The following is a 7,171-nucleotide window of genomic DNA, read 5'->3' as shown; positions in this document are numbered from 1 at the left end:
ATGATAGGGAAAACTAAGTGTGAGGTATGCAGGAACTCTGTACTATCTTTGCAATAATTCTGTAAATTTAAAACTGTTCTCTTTTTTATAGTTCTATTTTTAAAAAGCAGCATAAGAATAAAAACACTTTACATACGAAGAGGCAAATTTTAAGATAATCAGAGTTTTTGTCAGAAATTATGCAAGCCTGAAGACAATTGAGTGACATATTTAAATTCTGAAAGGAAAAATAAATCAACCCAAAGTTCTATATCCATATAAAAGACTTTTCAAAAATGAAGGTGAAATCAAGATGTGAGGATAGACGTCTAGATCAATGGAACAGAACAGATAAACCAGAAGTAAACCCTCACATACTTCATCAAATTATTTCCAACAGTGGGCTGAACAGGGGAAGGGCAGCTTTTTCAATCAACGGTACTAGTTTTGGAATTTGGGGAGGAATAAAACTTTGAAGCGTATCTAACACCAGAAAACAAAATTAAATTGCCACAGATTGTAGAAATCAATGTAAACTATGAAACTATATAGCTTTCAGAAGAAATGTAGAAAAAGTATTTGCAAATGAGGTAAACAAAGATGTCATTGACAAACCATAGGAGAAAAAAATGATGGCTTAAAAACATCTGTTCTTTGAAATAAATCATTAAGAAAATGAAAAGGTAAGGTAGGCACTAGGAAAAAATGTATACAATACGTATATCTGACAAAGGACTTGTATCCAAACAATATGAAGAACACCCACAACTAAATTATGCTAAAACGACCAACTCACTTTCAAAATGAGTACAGGTTTTGTGCAGATATTTCACAAATTAAGATATACAGAAACCCAACATTATCACGAAAAGAAGGTCATCATTAGCCATTAGGAAAATACAAATTAAAACTACAAGGAGATATTTATCACAACACATCCACAAAGGTGATTAAAATTTAAAAGACAGCCAATACAAGTTTCTTGTAAAGTTGAAACATACAAGTTTCAGCAAATCTTATTTTATGAACTTACCTAAGAAATATGAAAACATTTGTCCATGTTTAGTACATCCATAAAAGCTTTCTTCTGAGTTATTGAAACCCAGAAATAATCCACGCCTGCATCAGGTGGACGTGTAAACAAGAATGGTATCCATATGGTGGAATATTATTATTATTTTTTTTCCATATGGTGGAATATTATTCAGTAACAAAGAGAAGCAAAGTGCTGATACTTAAAGCCACAAGGGAGAATCAAAACACGTTATGTAAATCAAACTAGCCAGACACAAACTGTATATCCTGTGAGTCTCCATTATCTGGAATTCTGGAGAAAGGAAAGCAATCTAGAGCGGCAGAGAGTTAAGTAGTGGTGGCCCAAGGCCAAATGTGGGTCAACTGAAAGATGCACAAGAGAATTTTTGGGGCAATGAAAATGTTCGTATGATTGTGCTAGTGGTTTCTCCAACCTCACTAAGCTGTGCTTAAAACAGTTGTATATTTAATGTAGAGTATGCCTCAATAAATTAATTCAAAATTATATTGGGTCCAGATTATGGAGAGCCTATGATACCAGAATATGACCTCTATGAGCACAGAGCAGTTTTATATATTGCTGTGCATTCAGAACCTAGAACAAGGTCTGCCACATATTAGGTAGTTAACACATATTTGTTGACCACATGGATTAGTAAGTGAATTAGTGAAGAAATGTCAGCAGGAGGGCTCTGAACTCTTGTTGTAAAATCAGACCATTTTCCGATTTTGTGGAGTAGCATCATCAGATTGTTCCCCAGGTGGGGAGGGGGTGGCTGTGTGGCAGGGGGATTTTAGAGACAATGCCTGTGAAATCAACAAGACTCAGTGAAGACTATCTTAACAGTCCAGCTGGGAGCACAGGGGCTGTATTCCCAGAGTGGCACCATGCTATCTTCTCTTTAAAAAGACTTGTGGAAGCACAGGCTTTAATCCCAACAGATCTGCCCCGTCTTGCCAGGATGCTTCCTGAAGCTGAATGACAGCTAAGAGGATGTCAGTGTGGAAAGAAAGGAATAGGACACATGCTCCTTCAGATTCTAAATGAACTGTTACCATGATCTCCCCTGCCTGGATGAATCTTGAGTAATGGGGTCAGGAGCATGATAACTGCAGACACCTTGACCCATGAGAGGAGGCCACCCTCTCTCATTCCCTGGCCCCCTTTCCCTCTATTTCTTGTTCCCTCTTTCTGTCTTATTAAACTGAAAGATGTTATTAGAACTTTCCTACCAAATGCAAATTCAAAACTTTGGGCATCTCAGCTTCACCTTTAAGAGAAACAGTGTTATTGCCTTCATAACTGGAAGCAGCAAATCAGAAATTAGAAAGAAGGCTCACTGACAGTGATTGATGCCCAAGGCTTTCTCCTGATTCGCTGATTAAACTCATCAATCTATATGCAGAAGATGTGTCCAAGGCAAATGGAGGCAACCAGCCTTAACGGATCTGGTTGTCAGAAAAGGAGACTCTCAGTTTGGTGGTGTGCAGAAAATACAGGAAAAAAGAGAAGTATACCAGGAGAATGTTTACCTCCAAGTGGGAGAAGCTCCAGGGACAGAGGGTACCCTTGGGAGGAGCCCCAAATGTGTGTGATGAAGGAGTGAAGAAGTGAGGGATGAGTGCTTCCCTGGAGAGTCCCAAAGCTTTGCTGAGTTTCTCCTTGGGAACATGGAAGGTCTCTAGAGTATGTAGGATCTGAAATGAACCCTTTCCTCTTTTTTCCCTTTATTTGCTGATTTAACTCTTTCTCTGCTTATTAGGTACAGACCTAGACTTGCCTTCCTGCAGTCCTTCCCTGGGTCCCACGATTCCACTGTCCCATTTATCATGAGGCTGGGTCAGGAGAGCCTTCAGACCATTTACTTGGGGGCCTGTGCTTACCCCTCCTGTGGCACTGTCCCCTGTGTGCGTGGGCTTTCCATTTTCTGAATGTTTGCCTGACCATTAGATATCAGGCACTTGGAGGACAGGCAGTTCATGCTGTTTATTACTTCCTTGCAAATACCTATTATGGTGATTGACACAATATGGGAACTCACTACCTTTCTGGTGTGTGAATTGTTTCTTCACCGGTTTTCAGTAGTTGGCATCTATTCAATAGGGTTCTGTTGTAGATTCTTCCTGAATACTTTGCAGCCTCTGTTGTTCCCTCTCCCCCAAAATTAACTTTCTAAGGTCACTGCAATACATTATTATGAATCAGGTGGCCCTACACCAATAGAAATTTATTTTCTCATGGGGCGCCTGGGTGGCTTGGTGAGTTAAATGTCTGACTCCTGATTTCGGCTCAGGTCATGATCTCAGGGTCTGCACTTAGCATGGAGCCTGCTTGAGATTCTCTCCCTCTGTCCCTCCCTGCCTCAAATAAATAAATAAATAAAATATTTTTTTAAAAAAGAAATTTGTTCTCTCACAATTCTGGGAGCCAGGCATCTGAAATCCAGATATTGGCAGAATCACACGCTTTCCAAAGACCCTAGGAGAGAGACTTTTTTGCTGTTTCCTATTTCCAAAGGCTTCAGCTGGCCTTGGCTTGTGGCAGCCTCTCTGTAATCTCTGGCTCTGACTTCTCATCTCTGTATACACGGCCTTCTCATCTCTGTATCTGTGTCTTCTTCTTTTCTATCTTGTATGAGGACAACTTGTCATTAGATTTTGGGCCCATCTTAATCCAAAATGTTCTCACATCGAGATTCTTACCTTAATTACAATTACAATGGCCCTTATTTTGAATAAGTTTTGAGATTCTGAGTCTACTATTCAACCTGTTACACTCCCTGTCCCCAATCTAAGATTGTCATTGGTTTGGCCAGCATAGACTCCACCCTCAGTTCCAAAGGTGAGGTCATGGGTTTAAGAAAACCAACACGTCCTTGTCCTATGGCCACAAGGATTGATCTACACCTAGAGGGTCACATGACCCTGCTCAGGCCAAACAATGTCAATGAGACTTGATTCCATTTGCTCTTTGTGGGAAGCAAATTCTTTTGTTTTCACTGGAAATATGGAAGAAAACACATAGCCCTGGGACTTGCTGTCAGCCATAATGGGACTATAAAGACATAACCTATAGAAGAGCAGAATGGGGAAGGAGAGCCTGTAAATGGAAGGTATGCGAAGGAGGAGAAGAGAAAGGAAGGGAGAGAGAAGGAAAGAGAATCAAGAAGTTGGTTATTGGTCACATGATTCATTGAGGCCCAGGATAAAACCTCATTTGATTTGTAATTAAATAGGCTACCTGGACTACTGGCCAATAAATCCTTTTTGTGTTCAGCTAGTTCAGGTAAAGTGTTCCGTAATTTACAACAGAAGATTCCTCATTTATTTATACAACTTTTTGGGGAAAAAGTTAGCTCAAGATGTGAACTATTGCAGAAGGTTACACTGAAATCTGATAAACACATTAACTCTATCTTCTTTCCTATTATTGGGCATAGACCCTATTTTAAAAATTAATGCTAACAGTTTTAAGTCAGCTGTAAACCCTGGGGATTATGCTATCAATAAGTTACATTCGTTTCTCTTCTATTTATTTCTGTGTTTCCTTCATGATTGATTTCATAGACGTTGACAGCATTTTCAAGGCTTTACATTATTTGAAAAGTTTTTCTTGAGGTTAGTGAAACTAATATTTAAGGAATTTCTACCATATGCCACATACATAACTGGATATTTTCAATAAACAAATTCAAAGTCACCTTGTATAGTAGGTACAACTGCTCATATTGGCAGGTGTAGGAATTGATGCTGACAATAGTTCATTGATGTGCTTAGGATTACCCAGCTGATATTTGATGGATCTAGGATACCAACTCAGGGCTAGTATTACCTTAAATCCTATCAGTATGAAGGGGGAAAAGTTGGGCAGAGAAGCCAAGTAGCAAAAACCATTTTAATGGTTCTTAGGGAGCTTAGATTTCATCTGGGGAATATAACCCCAACACATATAGTACACTTTGTTCCAAAGAATGAGCATTCAATTGAAAGTTGGAAAATGTGGTGTGTTGACTTGTTGAAGGATCCATAGTTGTGTTTTGATGGTCTTGAAATCTCCTAAATTTTTACATAATTTTGTGAATGAGTGCAAATATGCATTTTTTTCCTAGGAAGAGAAGCTTTTTATGTAGTCTTTTAGTTTCCATAAATATTATAGACCAAGGTAGTCTTCAAGGAATTATTGAGTCCATGTAAGATGCTAATTGAGAAACAAAGTATGTAGAACCTTCTTATGTCTGCTATTGTCTCACAAAAGTGAAATTCAAGTGATCTGGAAAGGTTAGGGATGGATACCATGAAGAATGACTGAATGGGAGGAAGTCACCTTGAGGGTAGGAATGAGAAAGGACAGCCAAGAGTTACATCACATGAGTATTCCTGGAGCTCAGGATTAAATCTTCCAGTTCCAGCCAAAGAAAAGATAGATTCTTGGGCAAGGGAAGAGTGATCTGTAGGATCTTTATAATTCAGAGAAGGCCAGCTTGCTATCACTGTACCAGTCCAAAAGAACATTGGCTTGAGCTACAAGAAAAATTTGGTAAATGGGGATTAAAGAGTCAGTACTACTAAACCTAGAGTGATCTTTTGGAGTAAAAATATGTATTAGTAGGAAATCTTGTTCTTTTCTATTCATTTTAATGCATAATGAATAAACGTAGAAATCATGATGATGCATTATCATGTATTTCTCCAAAGTGTCTTCTTCAAAATACAGCCTTCTTCATCACCCCTGCTGATCCAATCCCTCTGCCCTCAGCTGCTTTTGCATATGCTATTCCAGCAGCCTTCCAGCCATTCTCCCCACCTGCATTCTTTTCCCAGTCTAAATGGTGGAATGTAGATGACTTGAGATCGTAAATGAACACACAAGAGATTGCAGCTTCTAAAAGACATAGACTCCCATGATGCTTGAGTTCCAGAATCTTCCTTCCATGTCCTTCTCTGTTTAAGCAAGCCATTTCCTTAATATTTTGTAGTGGAAGTACAATGCTTGTCTTCTCACAGAGTCCTGACTCCTTAGCATCACTTACTGGCCTTGCATGGCCTGCCCTTGCTTCCCTCTGCTTTCTCCTCCCTATCACACCCCGGGTGACCCTATGTGCTCTAAGCAATTCCCAGAAGTTGGAGGAAGATGGAGTGAGATGCCATCTCTAAGGGACAGTGTCTGATTCACAGCAGGCATCAGACATAGAATAATCTTTGTGCTTTCTTCTCTCAGCCCGCAGGGGATCCGAAGATGGAATCTTATCTACTCTGCCCATTTATTATTTTATTTTATGATGATTACTGTTATAGTTATTAATAATGAGTAATACTATTATTATTTTAGGTATCAGCAATTTATTACATATTCTTTCTGTGAGTTTTAGAAACTTCTACTGTCACACAGTGGAAGAAATAATGACCTATTTTGTAACAACTACACTCAGACCAAGATTAAAAGGCTACTTCTTGCTGGTAATTTTGAAACACTGTCTTTATACCTGTGCTTTATGAGGGTGCCTAATGTCTTTGAAGATTATGAGTAGAGTAATGGCAAAAGACAAAGCTCATGAGAGGACATTAAAAAGAAAATATAAAACACACACAGATTTTTGTGAGTAGCGACTCTGCATTAGGTATGAAATAAACATTCATAGTTAATTGTCACAGCAATACTACAAGGTTAATACCATTATTATACCTATTTTATTGATGATAACATAAAGGTGTAAAGATAGATGGTTTGGAAGTTCAAAGAGAAATAAGGACCAAAGACAGAAGCCTGCTTAATCTGTCAATTTTCACGAAGCTTTGACTCGGCATCATAGACTTAGAAAGCATCCCCCTGCCCTGGCCTGTGAGGTTACGTAATGGTACTAAAGCAATTTCCAACTGGCTTAACACATTCTCCCACAAGCCAGTAAAATAACACTTGGCCTCCTCCATGAAGTCTTAACCTTTTAGCCCCTTGGCCAGGCCTCTGATTTACACTGGCCTGTGGCCAGAGGGGCTCACCCTTTCTCTGACCTGATGACCTGCCTAAGAGCCATCCTACTGACTGAAGGAAATTCTGGAGCGCAGGCTTTACTACTGAGCCAATTTCAGTTGTCAGGGCTGATTTATCCAGTTAAAGGGATGATGATAAAGTAAAAGGCCTCCTTCCTTATCTTCTGGC

This window comes from Canis lupus, chromosome 9 (genome assembly GCF_048164855.1).
Source record: "Canis lupus baileyi chromosome 9, mCanLup2.hap1, whole genome shotgun sequence".
Lineage (NCBI taxonomy): Eukaryota > Metazoa > Chordata > Mammalia > Carnivora > Canidae > Canis > Canis lupus.
This window is presented reverse-complemented; position numbering follows the sequence as displayed.